At 40.5% G+C, this 22,373-nt stretch overlaps 1 non-coding gene across 1 annotated transcript; it reads left to right on the forward strand.

Annotated features, from left to right (window-relative positions):
- The first annotated feature begins 2,189 nt into the window (after positions 1-2,189).
- LOC122721636 lies at positions 2,190-2,296 on the forward strand. The gene has a single exon (XR_006348340.1). It is a non-coding gene; the product is annotated as a small nucleolar RNA R71 (small nucleolar RNA).
- The last annotated feature ends 20,077 nt before the right edge of the window (positions 2,297-22,373 follow it).

Raw genomic sequence — 22,373 nt, forward strand, 5'->3', positions numbered from 1 at the left:
CTCCAAGGGCTTTCATTCTGAGGCCTCTAAAGCTTCCACCCGCGGTAATACTCCGAGTTCCTCCAAGTCTCCTGCGGCTCCTAGGTCCAAGCTGACCTCCACTCTAGCCTCCCAGGAGCCTATTACTATTGAAGAATCCATGGAGGGTGGCTCTAAGGGAGGGGCTGAGGTCGCCCCTTCTTCACCTCGACCTAAGCAGGCTACTACCAGTGGTGCTATCGTGATCAGGGAAGCCACTAGCAAGCGAGCTTCATCTACCGAGGTCCCTCCCGAGGGCCAGGCCTTCAAGAAGGCACATGTGGCTAAGTCGCCCAAGGCCACTCTCCCTCCTCCTGCTGAGAAGAGAAAACAAGCTGTGGGGCTATTGTCTTCTACCCTTGACAATGAGCTCCTCAACACTGCTGAGATAACTCCTGGGTCTGTGTCGACCTTTATGGATACATAATCTACAGGATAGCGAAAATGGCCCCATGAAGTCTATACCCCACACATCGAATATCTCACAAACCATGATTGGATTTTGCGGCATTTAATTTCTGTTGCTTAGATTTCCAGTCTGTTGGCATCGTGCACATGATCTGCAAAACAAATAGGCATCTTGAAAAATGTTAGGCCAAAACAGTCCACTTTCAAGGATTTTATGGGCTGTCTTTTGTGGTCCAAAATGTCCACCGCAATTGTATGAATGGCAAAATGTAAGAACTGAGGCTATCTCTTGATTTGGGATGCATCTCCTTATCACTTGATCAAAACAGTGCTTCCATAGGTACAGTTCATCCCAAACATAGTATTTTGCACTCTTCTTTATTTTGTCTTTTATGTGCTTGGGCATATCAAAAGGTAAGTTACCTATGGCTAGGTAATTCACAATGTCTGCATACCATGGTTCATCGGTTTGGGCATAGAATGAATGTTCATGGAAGTTACTTTCATCTTCTGCATATTCTAGATGTTGCTGGATGGAGATCTGCTGCTTGGGCAAACAAGTTTCTGTCTTATCTTGCTATAAACAACTTTCTGCTTATGTCATTTGTATAGCTTGTTTGGGCAAACAAGCGTCTGCCTGTGCTAGTAATCTGGTCAAACTGGATTCTCCCCTCTCTCACTGTTTGGTTAGACAACAATCTTCCTATGTCAGCAACCTAGGTGAACTGGACTCTGCCTTCTCCCGCTGTTTAGGCAAACAACAATTTTTCTCATGCTTCTTTGCTGGCTACTTGAGTGAATGGCATTCTGTCGAGTTGGCTGTTGGACCTGTTTGGGAAAATAGAAACTTGCCTTTTTTTGCCGCTGTCTGTTTGGGCAAACAGCCTTCTGCTTGTGTTACCTACATAACCTATAAATAGCATTCTATCTTCTGAACTGAGTCTGTTTGACCAGTCTGTTTGGGCAAATAGATTTCTACCTTATCTGTCTGTTTGGGCAGACAGTTTCTGCCCTGCTGTGCAGTCTGCCTGTCTATTTGGCCTGTTGTTTGGGCAAACAGATTTTCTGGATCACTTTCTGGCAGATTTCCTTCAGCTACCTATTTTTGCAATTGTGCAGCCCTATCATCAGCTCTATGATTCTGAAGCTCTCTCCCACTTCTCAACATGATGGCACTAACATTTTGCTTTAGATTAATATCTGTTTAGGAAGGTAATTTCCCTTGAGATTCTAGCTCACTCATGGAAGTAGCCATTTGACTCCTTTGCTCTTGAAGGTTTTACATCGTATTTGCTAAAGATTTTATGATCTCTTCAAGGGGCACACTAGATTCCTGAGGTGCTGTTTGGGCTGGATTTTGATATTGATTTGCCCTAGCATAGCTGAAGTTCGAGTGCTCCCTCCAACCTAGATTGTAGGTGTCAGAGTAGGGATCGTATCTCTGCTGTCCATTTAATCCTCCATTGGCATTGACTTGCTATTCTTGATGAATTTGTTGAGCCTGACCTATAACCAAACTACGGAAAACAGAAGTTAAATAAAAAATTTGTGAGGCTAAGGAAGATGTACTTACCTCATTAACTCTCCTTGGTAGTTCTCTTTGATCTCCATATTGCTTGGATGCGGTTGCTATTGTTGAAATTAACTCTCTAATTGCTTGAGGTGTTTTATCTTCAATTGAACCTCCACATGCTGCATCAATGAATTTTCTTTTGGATGGCAACAAACCTCCATAAAAATGTTCAATAAGGGATTTATCAGAGATGTCATGTTGAGGGCAGCTTGTGCACAATCGATTGAATCTTTCCCAATATTCATATAGCTCTTCATAATCTTTTTGCTTGATGCAATGGATCTCTCTTCTGATACCAATAACTTTTGAGGTTGGGAAGTATTCGCTCAAGAAGACTCTCACCATCCCTTCCCATAAAGTGATGGATCCGGGTGGTAAATAGAACAACCAATCTTTGGCAAAATCATCAAGAGAAAAGGGAAAGGCTCTTAATTTAACATGCTCTTCAGAAATACCTTGAGACCTCATTGTTGAGCACACAATGTGGAATTCTTTAAGGTGCTTGTGTGGATCTTCATTCTCCAAACCTCTGAATTTTGAAAGTAGGTGAATTAATCCGGTTTTAAGCTCAAAAGGGGCTGTTAAAGGTGGGTAAGTGATGCACCATAATGCTTGATCATCCACAGGTCTTGCTAGTTCGCAAAGATTCATTTCTTGTGTCATTGGAGCTCTCACCTCAACATTTTCAGCTTCAAATTTAACAATGATAGTAGCTGGTTCAAGAATTTTTTTGGCAAAAATTTCTGATTTTTGGGCTGGTTCAGGTGCAACAGCTTGTGTATCATTTGGGGATGAATATGTCACCTCAACAGCAGATTGCACAGTAAATTCAGTAGTTGGTTTAGCAGATTTTGTAGCTAGTTTAGTTTCGAGTGCAGTGGTTGTCTCAGCAATTGGTTCAGCATTTGATTTAGCAAGTACAACAGTGATTTGTGCAGCAGACTCAGCAGCTGCTTCTGTTTCTTGGGACAACAGGTTTGACAGTAGATTCAGCTTTGATTTCAGCAGCAGGTTGCACAAATTATTTCGTTTCTTAGACAGCAGTCTTGACAGTATGTGCAGAAGGTGATTCTTCAACAGCATTGGTTTAAATGTGTCGTGCAGCAAATTGAATTGCAGCTTCCTTAGTTGTTTTGCTGTACGCTCAATTTCTAGATCGTAAAGTAGAGTATCTTTGCGTCCAACCTGGTCATGAAAGAAAAATAAATTAGTTAAATCAATTTCCTGGCAACGGCGCCAATTTTTGACTGTGCGATTGTCGAAGCTGGTCAAAAATAACATTTTGGTTATTCACAATTTTACAACTGTAGATAGTGGTTAAAGGATCGAATCTATAGGAAATTGATACTTACCTATTTTTCTTATCAAGACCAAGTAAATAAATTGAAAATAAAATAAAGGGGGGTTTTGAGATTGTTGAGCTAAACTAGAATTAAAAATAGCAAAGTGAAGCAAATAATAAAGTAAAGAGAATTCAATAACGAGAAAAGCTCTAGTTGAAGGATTGGATCCACTTCAATTGTTGGGATTGATCATTGACACTTAGGTTCTTTTATTTGACTCAATAAATTAGTTATGGGGTGGAAGACCCTTCTCACCACCATATCCCTCCTTAAGCATAGATTAACTAGGAAACGTTTTCTAATTAATCACTAATCAACAAGTTGCCAAGGAACGTCCTTGGGGCTTTTAGCATCATACAACTGTCAATTGCATTAAGAAATAGAGAGACCTAATTCTAGCTACCCAAATGTATGGTGATCTTGCTAGATTATGCAATCTCCTTGGTTTTTACACCAAGTGTTCTTGTGTTTGAATAATTCAAGCAATTACAGACTTAAAACTACTCAAACTAACAGATTATTACTTTGCAATCAAGAATCAATGGACCCTATTGATCTAAACAACAAAACAACAATGAATTAAGCATGAAATTGCATAAATATTAATAAATAAAAAATAAACAACATGTGTTTAGATCTCACAATCCATAAACAAACTGGAGTTTCACCTAATCTTCAACTAGAAAAAGGGGATTTCAGCCACTCATGGCTGAAACTAACATAAAAATAAAAGAAAGAAAACTAGAAAGAAGAAGAGGAAGGAGCCGATCGGCCGGCTGGTGTGGCGCGCGGCTGCAGGTGTAGTCACTCCAAAAATTGAATCTCATTTGTTGCTGGTCTGATCCTCTTTTTATAGCTGAATAGGCTGCCCTAGGTTTCTTGATTTGGATGGAGTTCTTTTCCTATTTAGAGTTGGATTTTCTTGAAGGCAATTGAATTTTCTTGAGATTTGGCTTCCTAAATAGATGGGATAGAGTGCTGAGTTGTCTTTACATGTTTGGGGAGGGAAAGACTTCTTCAAAAGTTTGAAATTTGAATTTCCCATGTCTCTGCTTCAGCTTTATTTGGGCAAACGGTCTTAGGCAAACCAGGCTTGATCTCATTTGTTCTCTTTTGGGCAGTTTTAAGGTAATTTTTACCAAATTATATTTTTACACCATTTTCTATAAAATAAGATCAAAACCACAAAATTAAGTAGAAAATGTGTAAATTAACATTAATAACAACATGAAAAATGGGTCTAAATTTGGTCTGATCACTTAGTTATGTAGGGATTTATTATATATGATAAGGACAAAAGCTTTAAATCCTTAATTGTAATATCTGGCTAGACCCCGGCACCGGAATTTTCTACCTTCCGGCGGAATCTCCGTTGGAATCCAGAATTTCTCGGATGTCGAAATCTTTTAGAAGGGTAAAATAAAGGTTTTCTAAAATGTTTTTACATGTTTTTATGGTTTGATCAAGAAAGAAAATTGAGTTTTGAAAGAAAAGAAAGTTTTGAAGGGAAATGACAGGTTCGACCGCCGAACCTCATGTTGGGCCGTCGAAAGTGGCTCCCTTTTGCTGCCACCAAATATCAAGTTTGGCCGCCGAACGTGGTAGAGTTTTGGAAGCACCTTTGGACTCCGAAGGTGGTCTGGCCAGCCACCTATAAAAGGCTCCATGTCCGAAAATGAGCGAGCTTTCTTCTCCATTTTCGGGCAGAGGTGAGTCCATGCCCTTCCATGGTTGGTTTTGATATTTTCCTTCAAATCATTCATGTTTTGATGAGTTTTAACTTGGTTTTGAAGATTTTTGAGCAAAGATCGAAGTTTGAAAGCTTGGAGACCTCAGGAGTTAGTTTCTCTACATCTCCAAGCTTGGATCGCCTCTCCTCTCGATTTTCAAGAGGTAAGAGTAGATCCTCACCCTCTCCTATGTTTTAAGTAAGTTTTGAGGGGTTTTAAGGGTATATGATGCATGTTTAGAGTAGATTTAAAGTGTTAGGGTTTATGTACCCATTATGGTAAATGTATGCTAAATGTGATGTTTGTTGGGGTATAGGCTAGTTTTAAGCCCCTAAATGCTTAAGAATGTGTTTATGCATGTTTTAGAATAGTTAAATGCATGTTGTGAGGTTTTGGGGTGGCGGATTGCATGAAGCAAACTGGGTTCTACCATTCTGGAGAACCCAGATTCGGTTGTCGAAGCCATGTTCGGCCGCCGAACCTGCCTGGGAGGCAGTTTTGGCTGCCGAACCCTGCCCCCAAAAGTTGCTGAGTTTCGGCTCTGGAGGGACTTTCGGCCACCGGACCTGCCGCTGAAAGTGCCATGTCCAGCCTTCCTTTGCCTGTTTTGCATGCATGTTTTATGATGTTTTAGGGGGATTTTTGGGGAGATGTTTAGAGTCATGTTAGAGTATGTTTGATCCCTCATTTGAGTCCACCTGTGTAGGATCGGACCTAAGAGACCGAGGAGGTCAGCAGTGAGCTAGCTGCTACAGAGTCAGTAAAGCGTCAGCTAGAGGTGAGTAGAACACAACTTGTTTATGTTAAAGAAATGAAATCTTTTTAGCATGACTCATGCATCAAGAGTGCCGTGATATGTATTAGGTTGTTTTGCATTAGAATTCACGGATATGATGCATTGCATTATTTATTGTTGTTGTGGATGGATATTGGATGACCCATTAGCCCTTGATGTGATATGATATGATATGAAATAGAAAGACCAGGTGTGGCCTAATCGCCCCTGGCACAGAGTAATAGAAGACTAGGTGTGGCCTAATCGCCCTTGGCACACAGTAAGAGAAGACCAGGTGTGGCCTAATCGCCCCTGGCACAATTGGACATGTTATGTTATGTTAAGAGCAAGTCCTGAGGAGCTCCGTCGAGGGCCGGGCATTTTTGGATATGACGAGGGCTATTGGTGACAATACCATCTTAAGGTGATTTACTTGTGATGTGACGCATTTCATGATAGCATATCTTTATAAATTATTTTATTGTTCTGCTCACTGGGCTCTAGTAGCTCACTCCTTTCTCTTAACCCCCAGATTTTCAGGTTCAGGATAGACCGGAAAGTCGTCAAGAGTAAAAGAGGTGTCTATGTAATAGAATAGTAGTGGACATGATGAAATGGCATGTAATGTAATGAATTGTAAAATAATGTAATGATGATTAGTTTTGTGCTTGGCCCTAATGTTTATAGTTAATCCCTGTTGTACATGATCTTGATATAAATGTTTTAATGTTATGGTATGTTGAACCAAGCTTGATGTATGAGATGTGGACCCAACTGGAGCATTTGATGAGGGCTCTAGTAAGGGGTTTTATGTTTACAGTTCAGTGCATGCACAGGTCAAGCTTGGTATATGTGAAAGTTTAAAGTTTTTTTATAAAAATATGTGATCATGTACGGGATTGTATCAGATGTACAGGATGTTTAGTAGGCTTGCTATGGGTCTCGGCGACTTTAAGTCAATCTGGATCGTAGCGCCGGTAGCGGTCAGGTTTCCGGGTCGTTTCAGATTGGTATCAGAGCCCTAGGTTCATATGGTCGGACCTAGAGTGTGTTGGGCTCATAGATGTCATAGAAGGGCAATCACAATAGGAAATATCATGTCCACTAGGATAGGATGTAGAGTCCTGTCTTGATGATGATGTGAAATGCCATGATAATATGCATGCGCATTAATGATGTGATGTATGTGATGTAGGTTCGTGTGTTTCCATATGAACCATATGATGCTAATGTTATGTGTATATGTTATTGTTGTCCCTTGAGGCAACCCAAGAGGGGGGGTGAATTGGGTTTATAAAAAATTTAAAGGCAAAGACAAGAAATTAGAAGAGAATAGGGAAAAGAAAAATCAACACAATGATTTATAGAGGTTCAGCTATCCAAGCCTACGTCCTCTCCTCAAGTCCACCTTGAGAGTTCAACTCCACTATCAAATCTTCTTTGGGTGAAGATCAAAACCCTTACAATCTTAGAGCAAGCCTTTGCTCTTTACAAATCTCCTTTTTCACTCAAGAGCAATACTTTGCTCAATGCCACACTCTCAACAATAGAATCTCTCAACAATCTTTACTTACTCAGAAAAGCCAACCAATTACAACTCAAAACAAGCTTTCAAGAAATTAATGCTTTGGCTCAAGGTTTTGAGAGAGAGAGAATGAAAAATGCTGTAATCTCAATAAATATTAGCTTAGATGGTTGTTGTAACCCCTTAACATCAAAAGCAAGTTGTATTTATAGTTCTATCATAAATATGGCCGTTGGGGATGCATTAAATGCAAATAGAGCCGTTTATGTTCATAAATAACCGTTATACCGTGCCCAGAAAAACTCAGGTTCGGCGGCCTAAGCTTAGAGTTCGGCGGCCGAACCATTTGAGGTGAAGAAACTATTCCTTTAAAAAAGAACTTTCGGCGGCCTAAAGTCAGAGTTCCGCGGCCGAACTTGGGTGACTTTCGTCTCTGTTCCTCTCTTTCGGAAGCCGAACTTTAGGCTTCGGAGGCAGACCCAAAACACACTTTCGGCGGCCGAAGGTTAAATGTTCGGCGGCCGAAAGTGTGGGACTTTCGTCTCTGTCCCTCACTTTCGGAAGCCGAAGGTTACACTTTGGGGGCGGGTTGAAAAACCCACTTTCAGCGGCCGAAAGTCAATGTTCGGCGGCCGAACATAGGGGACTTTCGTTTCTGTCCCTGACTTTCGGAAGCCGAAGGTTGTGTTTAGGGGGCACAAAAAATCCTTCTTTAAAACTTTGAAAAATCATAACTTAGGCTACAAAAATCCATTTTTCAATCCGTTTGAATTTTTATAACCTATATTTTTAGAACTTTCATTTTGATGAAAAATAATTTCAAAATCACTTCTTTTAGAAAATTTCATTTTGATCCCTGAAAGTCAAGTACTTAGAAAAATTGGCCATATCTAAAAGAACTTTTAGAAAAGAAAGAACCTTGAGCCATCACAATCAATTACTTGAAATTCACAATGAATAGAATATAACAAAGCATAAACAAAAATAATTTCTTATCCCTTTCTTGTGGTATGCTTCCATATTAGGCACTTTTCACTTTTGTGACAGAAGCAATTTCATTTATTTCAATAGGGGACCTGCAAGCTCAATACAAACACCTTTAAAGATAATTAGTAGCACACCAATTGTTTATTAATCATCAAAACAAGGATTAGGACATTTAGGTCCAACAATCTCCCCCTTTTTGATGATGACAAACAATTGGTAATCAATAAAATAATAATCATAGGTGTAGTGTGTGCATTTTAAAAATTACTCCCCCTTAATGTGCTCCCCCTGTCAAAAATACTTTATGCCATATTTAAAATGTGAGAAGGCACATAAGGGAGGTTTTGACTCAATGCAATGAGATGCAATGGATGGATCCTATATGAATGAATGAGTTCCAACAAAAAATGCATCTCAAGAAGAGTTATAATTATACACAATAATCATGAGTCAAATAGATATCACAATGTATCAAAATCCATAAAACCAAAAGAGTTAAACTAATATAGCCAATATCCAAAATATCAAATATATACATATATGATACCATTATACCATTCTCCCCCTTTTGACATCATCAAAAACAAAAAAAATATCACAATAACAAAAAGGGGAAAACAAAAGCAACCAAATAAACAAAAAGATCACTGAGGAGGCTGAGGAGGTGGCACTCTAGATGACTGCTGAAGAAGGTGCAAAATCTGGCTCTGCTGCTCGATCAGGGTCTGCTGCTGGTCTGTAAGTCGTGCTAACTGCTGCTCCATCTGAGTCTGGCGATCAGATATCTGAGTCTGGTGATCAGACATCTGAGCAACCTGCAGCTCCAGACGACCCATGGCATCATACATATCAGATGCAGTCCGTGAAGATGTACCCTGCTCGGTGGACCGCCCGGTACTAGCATCGCCACGGGGAGCTCGCTCTGTCTCAAGATCAGCAGGAGAAGCATCATCTGACTCCTCATCAGAACCATCATGTGCCTGTGCTGCTGCATGTGCTGCTCTGCGAGCTGCAAAATCTCTCCTAGAATTATAAAATTCATTGCCTCTCCTAGTCAAATCCATGTGGTGGAGGGTAGCCTCAGTATAGGGGGTGTACTCACTAGACAAAGGTAAGGCCGACTCGGTACCTGGGTCAACCCCTAGGGCTCGAAGAAGAAGAGTGAGATGACGGCCAAAGGGGAGACAACCTCGACTCAGCCTAAGGGAGTCTGCTATAGAGTGAATCATAATATGTGGCAGGTTAAGGGTTCGACCCTCTAGCAGACAAGATACTACAAACATGTCAGAGTAGGAGAGTGCAGTCCTATGACCCGATCTAGGGAGAATCTCATAGGTGACTATGTGGTGAACAACTTTAGGGAGAGTGTTGAGGTCACAGGCCTTAAGCCTAGAGGGCTCCTCACGATCTACGTCTCCTGAAATAATCCTAGTCTGGTGAAGGAAAGAGACCTCACCAGTGATCCACTTATGAGTGGTAGAGACAACAGCCCCAAAGTTGGAGACACCTAGATGCCGAGCAATGATGTCAGGAGTGAGGAAAACTCTCTGACCATTTACAAAGCTGACCAGGTGGGGGGGAGTGTGACGGGTAAAGGTGTGTAGGTTTGCATAGAACTCCCTAACAATCCTAGGATGAGTGTCTGATGGAGTGATAAGAAGGTGCTCCCAACCCTGAACTATGAATGGCTGTAAAAAACCATGAGAACGAAAGAGCTGAACACTGTTAGCATGAATGGTTCTCCCAGGATGAACAAACCTGAGAGAAAAAGGCTGAAAAGCAGGATCATGCTCTCTAACAACAGGGAACTCAAAGGGTGGAGAGGCAGGAGGGTCAGAGGAGGGGGACCTAGGAGCCTCAGACTGTCTACTGGATTGACCTCTAAAATATGGATGTCTACGGGCTGTGGTTTTTCTACCCATGTTACCCAAACAACAGCTACAGAGGCAAATGAAAAAAAAAAATAAAAGAACTAACCATAAGCAGCAATACCACAAAACTCAGCCCAAAACCAATATAAAAGCCAACTAATAAGCATCACAGACTTATCTTCAAAACCATGCATTGATATCTAAAATCCCAGCTAATCACAACAATAAGATAACCCAGCTAATCATAGCAAAAAGAGAGCTAATAAAATAAACAAAAAAATATTATATATATACCCAGCTAACAGAGAGCAACAAAACAGAGAAAAAATAGGCAGTTTAAAAAAAAATAAACATAGCTATCAATAACCCAGCTAATCAGTTACTGCAAAAAAAATGCCTACATTCAAAACAAAAAAAAATCCTGATGCTTCATAATATGCAGAACTAAAAAAAATTGTAAACCAAACAAACCAAATAACCCAACCCAGCTAACAACAGCATATATATAAAAAAAATATACTCAGCAGATTCTAAATACCCATATCAACAAAACATAATAAAATCACAACCCTAAAGATCAAATCAACAAAAAAAATAAACAAAAATAAAGAAAAATAGAAAGAGAAAAACAAAACTTACCCAAATGAAAAAGTTCGAAATGGGTTCCGTGGGAAGAAACGAAGCTGATTTTTGGTGTTTCAGAGAGAAAAACAGAGTAAAAATGGAAGTTTTTGAGGAAAATGGGGCTCAAAACAGGTGATTTGGGAGAGGGAGACGAAGGGAGCTACGGGGGAGAGAGAGAAAGCTTCGGCGAGAGGGAAAGGACGCGCGAGGAAGATGATGAACTGTCGCGGGGGGTTTTTAAGGGACGCGCAGTTTCGGCGGCCGAACTAATCTTCGGCGGCCGAAACTGGGCAGGTTTAGGAGGCCGAACTTAAACTTCGGCGGCCGAACTTCACAATGTTCGGCGGCCGAATAGAATGTTAGGCGGCCGAAAAAGAGAAAAGAAAAAAGACAGAAAATATCCCGCTTTTCATATTGCCCTTGAAATTGAAGGTTAGGGGGCCGAAAGTGCCTCCAAACCTGGAATTTTTGGGCTTCCCCTCCTCCTTTTTTCATTTTTTTTAAAAAATTAAAACTATATCAAACAATTTTGACATGCTTTTAAAAAGATACACAAAAAAAAATTATACACTCAACAACCACCATCTAGCATTCCCAATTCCCTTTTAATGAAGTTAAATCTTTCTTCATTTAAAGGTTTAGTGAAAATATCAGCTAGTTGGTTGTTTGTATCCACAAACTCAAGAACAACATCACCATTTAACACATGATCACGAATGAAATGATGTCTAATGTCAATATGCTTAGTTCTAGAATGTTGAATGGGGTTCTTGGTTAGATTGATTGCACTTGTATTATCACATTTAATAGGAATGTGATCAAGAGATACTTCAAAATCTCTTAATTGTTGTTTAATCCAAAGGATTTGACTACAACAAAGACCCGCCGCCACATATTCGGCTTCGGCGGTTGATAGTGCAATCGAATTTTGTTTCTTGCTACACCAAGAAACAAGAGATTGTCCTAGAAGTTGACACGTACCCGAGGTACTCTTCCTATCAAGAATGCTTCCGGCAAAGTCAGCATCCGAGTAGGAACATAAACTAAAGGATGAACTTCTAGGATACCATAACCCCAAATGCAATGTGCCATGTAAATATCTAAGAATGCGTTTAACGGCATGCAAATGAGACTCTTTAGGACATGATTGAAAACGTGCACATAAACATACGGAAAACATGATATCCGGTCTAGATGCGGTGAGATATAAAAGGCTTCCGATCATACCTCTATAGAGCTTTTCATCAATAGGTTTACCCTTTTCATCCTTGTCAAGCTTGGTGTTTGTGCTCATTGGAGTTCTACTTGGCTTGCTATTCTCCATTCCAAACCTTTTGATTAGCTCCTTTGTGTATTTGGCTTGGTTGATGAAGATGCCATCCTTAGCTTGTTTGATTTGAAGCCCGAGGAAGAATTTGAGTTCTCCCATCATGCTCATCTCAAACTCACTTTTCATAACTTTTGAAAACTCTTCACACAAACACACATTAGTAGCACCAAATATAATATCATCAACATATATTTGCACTACAAGGATGTCATTTCCATGATTTTTTACAAAAAGAGTTGTATCCACTTTGCCTTTTGAAAAACCATTTTGCAAAAGAAAATTACTTAGTCTTTCATACCAAGCTCTAGGAGCTTGTTTTAAACCATATAAAGCTTTAGACAATTTAAAAACATGATTTGGAAAGTCATGATTTTCAAACCCCGGAGGTTGCTCAACATAAACCTCCTTCTCAATAAAACCATTTAAAAAGGCACTTTTCACATCCATTTGAAAGAGATTAAAATTCATGTATGATGCATATGCAAGCAAGATTCTAATGGCTTCTAATCTAGCTACGGGGGCAAAAGTTTCATCATAGTCTATGCCCTCCTCTTGGTTATAGCCTTTAGCTACCAACCTGGCTTTGTTTCTAATGATATTGCCATCTTCATCAAGCTTATTTCTAAACACCCATTTGGTGCCTATGGTGGGGTGATGTTTTGGTCTAGACACTAAGGTCCAAACCTTGTTCCTTTCAAATTGGTTGAGTTCTTCTTGCATAGCAAGAACCCAACTCTCATCACCAATAGCCTCATCTATAGATTTAGGCTCTATATGAGATATGAATGCAATATTATTACATACATGTCTAAGAGAGGATCTAGTAGTTACCCCTTGTGATGTATCACCAATTATTTGATCCTTGGGGTGATCCTTCTTGTAGGCCCAATCCTTTGGCAAGTCATGTTGGATTCCTTGACTTTGTGTAATTTGCATTTGTTGCTCTTGAAGTCCAACTTCATCTTCCTTTGCCTCTATTGAATCCTCCTTGGGTTGACTTTGATCTCCATGAGGTTGAGGATCTTCAATAGTCAACTCATCAAGGTTACCTACAAGATCATCATCACAAGATACCTCCTTTCTAGGAGCAAAGGGATTAGATTCATCAAAAACAACATGCATTGACTCTTCAACTATCAAGGTTCTTTTATTGAATACTCTATATGATTTACTAGATATAGAGTATCCTAAGAAGATACCTTCATCGGTTTTGGAATCAAATTTGCCTAGATTATCCTTATTGTTTAATATGAAGCATTTACAACCAAAAACTCTAAAATAACTAACTCTAGGTTTCCTTCCATTCCAAAGCTCATAAGGAGTTTTATTTAAGAGAGGTCTAATTAAAACTCTATTTGAAACATAACAAGCCGTATTTATGGCTTCCGCCCAAAAATAAGTAGGTAAATTATACTCTCTTAACATAGTCCTCCCCATATCTAAAAGAGTTCTATTTTTTCTTTCAACAACACCATTTTGTTGGGGAGTCCTAGGAGATGAAAAATTATGAGTGATTCCTAACTTATTGCAAAAAGTTTCAAATTTTTCATTTTCAAATTCTCTACCATGATCACTCCTTATAGAAGAAATTTGAAAACCCTTTTCATTTTGAACTTTCTTTGTAAAACTTTTAAAAGCATCAAAACAATCATCCTTATGAGCAAGGAACACAACCCAAGTATACCTAGAGTAGTCATCAACTATTACAAACCCATAATGCATGCCACCAAGACTAGCTACTCTAGTTGGACCAAATAAATCCATATGCAAGAGTTGCAAAGGTCTAGAAGAGATTACCTTATTAATAGCTTTAAAGGAACTCTTAACTTGCTTACCCATTTGACATGCATCACATACTTTGTCCTTTTCATATTTGATCTTTGGAAGACCATCAACTAGCTCATCTCTGCTCAAATTTTTTATGAGATCCATGCTAGCATGAGAAAGCCTTCTATGCCAAATCCAAGAGTTATCACTAATAGACACAAAGCACTTCAAATCTAGGTTAGTCATAGCTTGTAAGTCAATAAGATAAATATTTTCAACTCTTTCACCAACAAACAATATTTTGTTATCCGACATTCTAGAAACAAAACATGATTTTGGTTCAAAGATAACTCTACAACCTTTATCACATAATTGACTTACACTTAATAAATTATGCTTCAAACCATCAACTAAGAGAACTTTATCAAGAATAGGAGAGTTTTCCTTACCGACTTTACCTATACCAACAATTTTACCTTTTCCATTGTCTCCAAAGGTTACTTGTCCACTTCCGTCTTTCTTTTCAAGAGAGATGAAGTGACTTGAATTTCCGGTCATGTGCCTTGAACATCCACTATCTAGATACCATTTGCTTTCAATTTTTTAGGATTTCAAGCACACCTAAAAGAAAGAATTCAAACACTTTTAGGTACCCAAATGTACTTGGGTCCTTGGGGGTTAGTCATTCCACTATCCAATTTCCATATGCTACCATATCCAAGATGCAATTTTCTAATAGAGCACTTATAGTTGGTATGACCAAACTTGCCACAATAGTGACAATGACCATTGAACCTTCTTACTCTAGGTCCATAGGTGAGTGAGTGTGTTTGAGTTCTCATGTGGCCATTTCTCCTTTGCTTATTAAAAGCATGTGAGCAAGAGATATGATTAGAGTGGTGATTTTGTGAACTAGAAGTGTGTGTTCTATAATGATCATTTCTCTTATATGCAAATTGCCTAGGTGTGTGTCTTATATGAGTGTTGTAACTAGTGAATTGGTGTACATGTGCATTCCTTGTAGGTGCATTCCTCATAGACATATTGCTACTAGAAACTTTAGGCACATTTCCATTTGAGCTAGAAACCGTAGGTTCATGTGAGTTAGTAGCTTTAACAAAAACGGTTTTAGAAAAGTTTGCTTGAGTTGATTTATCATAGCCAAGGCCATACTTGATGCTAGGAGACCTTTGAGAGTCTAAAATTTCATCAAGTTTGTCCTTGCCTTTTAAAAATTTTGAAAGAGAATTTTTCAACTCAAGGATTTCATTTTTCAAATTTTTATTTTCTAGTGAGAGCTCATCTAAGGATTTTTGTAAAGAATCATTTGAGGGTAAAGGTTCCTTAGGTGAGTTCTCACTTTCCCTTTTAAAGCTAGCTAACTCACATTTCAAAATTTTATTTTTCCTATGACTCTTTTCAAGCTCATCATTCATCAATTTTAAAGCACCTACAAGTTCATCATATGAAAACTCAACATCATCATCATTTAAAGTAAATTCATCAAGAGTAGTTACCTCATCGGAGCTTTCCTCTAGAGCCATGAAGCACATGTTGGCAATTTCATCACCATCCTCCTCTTCTTCGGTATCACTTGACTCATCCCATGTTGCTTTGAAGGCCTTCTTCTTGAACTTCTTGATAGGCTTCTTCAACTTGGGACAATCCACTTTGTAGTGACCCGGCTTATTACATTCATAGCAAATGACTACTTCCTTTTTGCTTGATTCACTCTTTTCCTTTCTAAAATTCTTCCTTGGGATGAACCTTTTATTTTGGAGAAGCAACTTCCTTATTCTCCTAGTTACCAAAGCCAATTCTTCCTCACTTATCTCTTCTTCTTCCTCACTAGTATCTTCGGAGGCTACCCTTAGAGCAATGTTCTTTTTCATCTTGCTAGGTTCCTCCACTTGCTCTCTCTTTAGAGTCATCTCATAGTCAATGAGATTCCCCAAGAGTTCATCCAATTGCACTTTGGTCAAGTCTTTGGCATCCTTTAAGGAAGTTACCTTTGGTAGCCATTCTTTAGATAGACATCTAAGGATTTTCTTCACCAACTCTTCATTTGTGAATGTCTTCCCAAGAGATTTCATCCCTCCAATGATCTCAATGAACCTATCATACATTTGACTAATAGTTTCATCGGATTTCATCTTGAACAACTCATATTGATAGATGAGGGATTCCATCTTGTTTTCCTTGACTTGATTGGTACCTTCATGAGTGACAACTAAAGCATCCCAAATTTCCTTGGCGGTGGACTTCATGCATACTTTGTTGTACTCACTTCTACTAAGGGCACAAAACAAGATGTGAATGGCTTTGTCATTGAGGGCTACCCTTCTCTTCTCTAGCTCACTCCATTCACTCTTAGGTTTTTGCTCTTGATTTCCATCAATGAATCTTGTGGGAAAGAAAGGACCATTCTCTACAATGTCCCACAAATCAACTCCTTCCGATTTAAGGAAATAATACATTCTATTTTTCCAATATAGAAAGTCATTTCCATCAAAGAAAGGTGGTCTCACAACCGATTGACCTTCTTGAGAATTGAGGGCTGCCATTTGATCTTTACTCCAAGATAATTATATCTTCAATATAGGGAGACTTAGCTCTGATACCACTTGTTATCCCTTGAGGCAACCCAAGAGGGGGGTGAATTGGGTTTATAAAAAATTTAAAGGCAAAGACAAGAAATTAGAAGAGAATAGGGAAAAGAAAAATCAACACAATGATTTATAGAGGTTCAGCTATCCAAGCCTACGTCCTCTCCTCAAGTCCACCTTGAGAGTTCAACTCCACTATCAAATCTTCTTTGGGTGAAGATCAAAACCCTTACAATCTTAGAGCAAGCCTTTGCTCTTTACAAATCTCCTTTTTCACTCAAGAGCAATACTTTGCTCAATGCCACACTCTCAACAATAGAATCTCTCAACAACCTTTACTTACTCAGAAAAGCCAACCAATTACAACTCAAAACAAGCTTTCAAGAAATTAATGCTTTGGCTCAAGGTTTTGAGAGAGAGAGAATGAAAAATGCTGTAATCTCAATAAATATTAGCTTAGATGGTTGTTGTAACCCCTTAACATCAAAAGCAAGTTGTATTTATAGTTCTATCATAAATATGGCCATTGGGGATGCATTAAATGCAAATAGAGCCGTTTATGTTCATAAATAACCGTTATACCGTGCCCAGAAAAACTCAGGTTCGGCGGCCTAAGCTTAGAGTTCGGCGGCCGAACCATTTGAGGTGAAGAAACTATTCCTTTAAAAAAGAACTTTCGGCGGCCTAAAGTCAGAGTTCCGCGGCCGAACTTGGGTGACTTTCGTCTCTGTTCCTCTCTTTCGGAAGCCGAACTTTAGGTTTCGGAGGCAGACCCAAAACACACTTTCGGCGGCCGAAGGTTAAATGTTCGGCGGCCGAAAGTGTGGGACTTTCGTCTCTGTCCCTCACTTTCGGAAGCCGAAGGTTACACTTTGGGGGCGGGTTGAAAAACCCACTTTCGGCGGCCGAAAGTCAATGTTCGGCGGCCGAACATAGGGGACTTTCATTTCTGTCCCTGACTTTCGGAAGCCGAAGGTTGTGTTTAGGGGGCACAAAAAATCCTTCTTTAAAACTTTGAAAAATCATAACTTAGGCTACAAAAATCCATTTTTCAATCCGTTTGAATTTTTATAACCTATATTTTTAGAACTTTCATTTTGATGAAAAATAATTTCAAAATCACTTCTTTTGGAAAATTTCATTTTGATCCCTGAAAGTCAAGTACTTAGAAAAATTGGCCATATCTAAAAGAACTTTTAGAAAAGAAAGAACCTTGAGCCATCACAATCAATTACTTGAAATTCACAATGAATAGAATATAACAAAGCATAAACAAAAATAATTTCTTATCCCTTTCTTGTGGTATGCTTCCATATTAGGCACTTTTCACTTTTGTGACAGAAGCAATTTCATTTATTTCAATAGGGGACCTGCAAGCTCAATACAAACACCTTTAAAGATAATTAGTAGCACACCAATTATTTATTAATCATCAAAATAAGGATTAGGACATTTAGGTCCAACAGTTATGTTTTTCAGAAACCAGAATGAGAGGCACTCGTCGATCTGCACGATTGACTAGAGTCTCACCAGAGAATGAGGGCATGGATGCCTGTCCCCCTGCATTGCCAAGGGCAATGTCTAGTAGATCTAGCAGGGAAGGGACATCAAGGGACCCTAGAAGGTCTTTTGATGTGAGCAGGAGGAGATCAGTTCAGGGTGGTATGTCAACGGATGTGATGGGATCAGAGGAGGATGAACAGAGAAGAGATGGCAGTCTGGGCATGAGTATATCAGAAGAGGATATGAGAGAGTCCCAAGGAGGCACTCAGGCCTCGGGTTTTGCTTACCCACCACAGTATCCACCCTACCCACAGGGGCCAGGGTATCCGATGGGAGGTACATCGGATTTCTCTAGCTATAACCCATATCCCACCTTTATGCCCTATCCTCCCTTTTACCCACCATATCCATAGTATTCCATGTTTCTACCCTCACCCTTCTTTCCAAACCCAGCAAACCCTAACCCAGAGAATGCTGCACCTCCTCCACCACCAGCAGAACCTGTAGACCCGGATGCCCAAACATCCAAACCTAGCTCATCAGTTGGAAGTAAGGTGAAGATGACCGACTATCTGAAGTTGGATGCTCCCAAATTTAAGACAAGTGATGATCCGTTTGAGTATCTCAAAACGGTAAAGATGATAACGGATGAGCTAGGAGCTAATGACAGTTGAGCCATTCAAATGGCAGGGTTCACACTGAAGTGCAAGAAAGCAAGAGAATGGTTCAAAAATTATATGGACCCAAGGTTGGAAAGCCTATCCTGGGAAGAGTTTGCAAATGAGTTTGCTGGATGGGCGCTTCCAGACAGTTCCAGAGAGCTGAAAATTATTGAGTTTGAGCAGCTAAGGCAGACGGAGGATATGAGTATAGATGAGTACACAGACAAGTTCCTTGAGTTGCTTCAATATGTGGGGCAAGCATATGATACATATCAGAAGAAAGCTAGGAGGTATACCATGAGACTTCACTCTAGGTATTCCTCCCTGATCCTTGCAGCAGAGAGGGAGAGCTTCCACACCATTGTGGATACAGCACGGAAGATGGAGGCTAGTGCCATCATTGAGGGGTCAGTTAAGCAACAGGTGGCACAATCTTTGGGTTCCAGAATCCTGGGGACAGGGAATGTTAGTCTCTCCTCTCTGAGTGAGGCTGCCACGAAGAGTAAAAAGGGAGGCAGAGGCCTCAGAAGATCAAAGAAGAACAAGTTTTGGAATCGGTTAAGATCTGGTCTGGGATTAAGCGATGGTTCGAGCTCTGGTTCGGATGGCTCCGGATGTGCGAGGTGCGGTAGGCCGCACAAGGGAGTCTGTCGGTTGGGGTCAACAGCATGTTACAGGTGCGGACAGGAGGGACACATAGCACGTGAGTGTCCCACTGCGACCTTATCGACACAGTCCCAGCAGACAGCTTCAGGTAGTGTGGCACAACCGGTAGCTCCAGCCATGACACAGGGCAGAGGTAGAGGGAGAGTGACAGCTCCTTCTTCAGTAAGTTCCCGCGGAGAAGGCCCATTAGCTCCAGCTCAGATTTTCTCCATGACCCAGCAGGAGGCTAACACATCGGACATGGTGATGACAGGTAATCTCACTTTCTTATGTTCTGATGTGTATGCTTTAATGAACCCTGATGCTTTTCTCTTCCTTTAGTTGCTTAGAGAGCCGTAGATAGAGTGGGTTTGATGGCTTCTGGGATAGAGTGTCCTCTTTGGGTCAATGGACCCAAGTGTAATCCATCAGTGGCAGAGTCAGTCTGCCAGTATAGTTCAGAGTATGTTGAGAGTAGATGTCTTCCAGCCGACCCAGTGGTTCTAGAATTGACTGATTTTTGACGTCATTCTAGGGATGGATTGGCTTTCTACTCATGGTGCTACCTTGGATAGCAGAGACAAGATAGTCGGGTTCAGAGTTCAGGATGGATCAGAGGTAGTCTTTAGAGGGGACAGAGTAGAGATGCCTAGAGGTTTAATATCAGCCCTGCAGGCTCGTAGGTTGTTCAGGAGAGGTTGTCAGGGGTTTCTTGCTCATGTTAGAGAGCATAGCGGTCAGGTCAGGGGAACCAGCTTCAGTGCCCGCAGTCAGAGAATTCTTAGATGTTTTCCTAGATGAGTGGCCAAGTTTATCACCTGTTAGGGAGATAGAGTTTGAAATTGAAGTGATGATGGGAACCAGACCCATCTCTACCTCTCCCTACAGGATGGCACCTGCAGAGTTAAAGAAGTTGAAGAGCAGTTACAAGGGTTAGTAGATAAGGATTTCATCCGACCTAGTACCTCACCTTGGGGTGCTCTAGAGTTGTTTTATGAGAGTAATGGATGGATCCTTAAGACTTTGTATCGACTGCAAGTCGTTGAACAAAGTCACTACCAAGAGCATGTATCTGTTACCTAGGATTGACAATCTATTTTAGACTAGCTAGCAGAAGCCGGTTGTTTTTCCAAGATAGATCTGAAATCCGGGTATTACTGGTTAAGAGTCAAGGAAGAAGATGTGCTAAGATGGCGTTCAGGACCAGATATGGGCACTATGAGTTCCTAGTGATGCCGTTCGGGCTAGTTAATGCCCCTGCAGTATTCAGGGATCTCATGAGCAGAGTTTGTAGTCGGTTTCTGGCTCACGTTGTTATTGTCTTCATTGATGATATCTTGGTGTATTCTAGAAACGCAGAAGAGCATGCCCATTATCTGAGGACAGTGTTGCAGACCCTGAGAGAACATGGCTTGGATGCCCAGTTCTCCAAATGTGAGTTCCGGTTAAGGAGCATATCTTTCTTGGGTCATGATATGTCAGAAAAAGGGGTTTTGAGGTAGACCCCAAGAAAGTCGAAACTGTAGCTAACTAGCCCAGACTCACTGCAGTAATGTGGCCTAAGAGCTTTTTGGGTTTGGCAGGTTAACTACAGGAGGTTCATTCAGAACTTCCCCAGAGTTACTGCTCCTATGACCGGGTTGACCAAAAAGGAATCAGAGGTTAGTTTGGTCAGGATGGTGTGAAGAGAGCTTTGTAAAGCCAAAGAGAAGGTTGATGTCAGCATCAGTGTTAGCTCTGCCCACCAGTAATGAAGACTTCACAGTGCTATGTGATGTGTCCTGGGTGGGACTAGATTGTGTGTTGATGCAGTATGAGAGGGTAATTGCTTATGTTTCTAAGTAGTTGAGGGAGCATGAGCTGAATTACCCTACACATGATCTAGGAAAGGCAGTTGTGATCTTTGCACTCAAGATGTGGAGGCATTACCTGTATGGGGTAGATGTGAGATCTTTTTAGATCATGAAAGTCCACAGTACATCTTGAGTCAGGAAGAGTTGAACCTGATGCAGAGAAAATGGGTAGAACTGCTTAGTGACTATGGTTACAAGTTTCAGTATCATCCGGGTGAGGCAAATGTTTTTGGCAGATGCCCTCAGCCGGAAATCACTTGGCAGTTATCCCATATTACAGTAGAGAGAAGGCCGGTGGTCAGAGAAAGAATTAGAGCGGCTGTGAGTCAGCAGGAGTGTTAAGCAGATGTCCGTAAGAAGCTTGTAGTGTTCCAGGAGGGAGTTATGGTGTTGCTGAAGGCGTCTCCTATTAAAGGGGTGGTTCGTTTTGGGAAGAAAGGTAAGCTAGCTCCACAATACATTGGACCCTTCGAGGTCTTGCAAAAAGGTTGGGAATGTATCGTACAAGTTAGATTTACATGTTTCCATGGAGAGAATCCATTCGGTTTTCCATGTTTCCCTGTTATGGAAGTTCGTGTCAGATCCGAGCAAGGTTCTTAATGAGCCAGATACAGAGATCCTAGGAGATCTCACCTATGTGAGCAGTTAGTACGGATCATAGACACTCAGATCAGAAAGCTGGGGAACAGGGAAATTCCGATGGTGAAAGTCCTTTGGAATCGCCTCAAAATGGAAGAGTGTGTCTGGGAGACCCAGGAGTTCATACTCCAGCGGTATCTTCATCTCTCCTAAAGTGAGTGTTATAGGTTTTATGTGTTTCTTTTGATGCTATGCTTCTTTGTTGAACACTCGGGAACGAATGTTCTTAAAGGGGGGAAGAATGTAATAACCGGCTAGACCCCGGCACCAGAATTTCCTACCTTCCGGTGGAATCTCCGTTGGAATCTGAAATTTCTCGGATGTCGGAATCTTCTAGAAGGGTAAAATAAAGGTTTTCTAAAATGTTTTTACATGTTTTTATGGTTTGATCAAGAAAGAAAATTGAGTTTTGAAAGAAAAGAATGTTTTGAAGGGAAATGCCAGGTTTGGCCGCCGAACCTCATGTTCGGCCGCCGAAAGTGGCTCCCTTTTGCTGCCGCCGAATGTCAAGTTC

The sequence above is a fragment of the Manihot esculenta genome, chromosome 13, assembly GCF_001659605.2.
Source record: "Manihot esculenta cultivar AM560-2 chromosome 13, M.esculenta_v8, whole genome shotgun sequence".
In the NCBI taxonomy this organism is placed as follows: domain Eukaryota; kingdom Viridiplantae; phylum Streptophyta; class Magnoliopsida; order Malpighiales; family Euphorbiaceae; genus Manihot; species Manihot esculenta.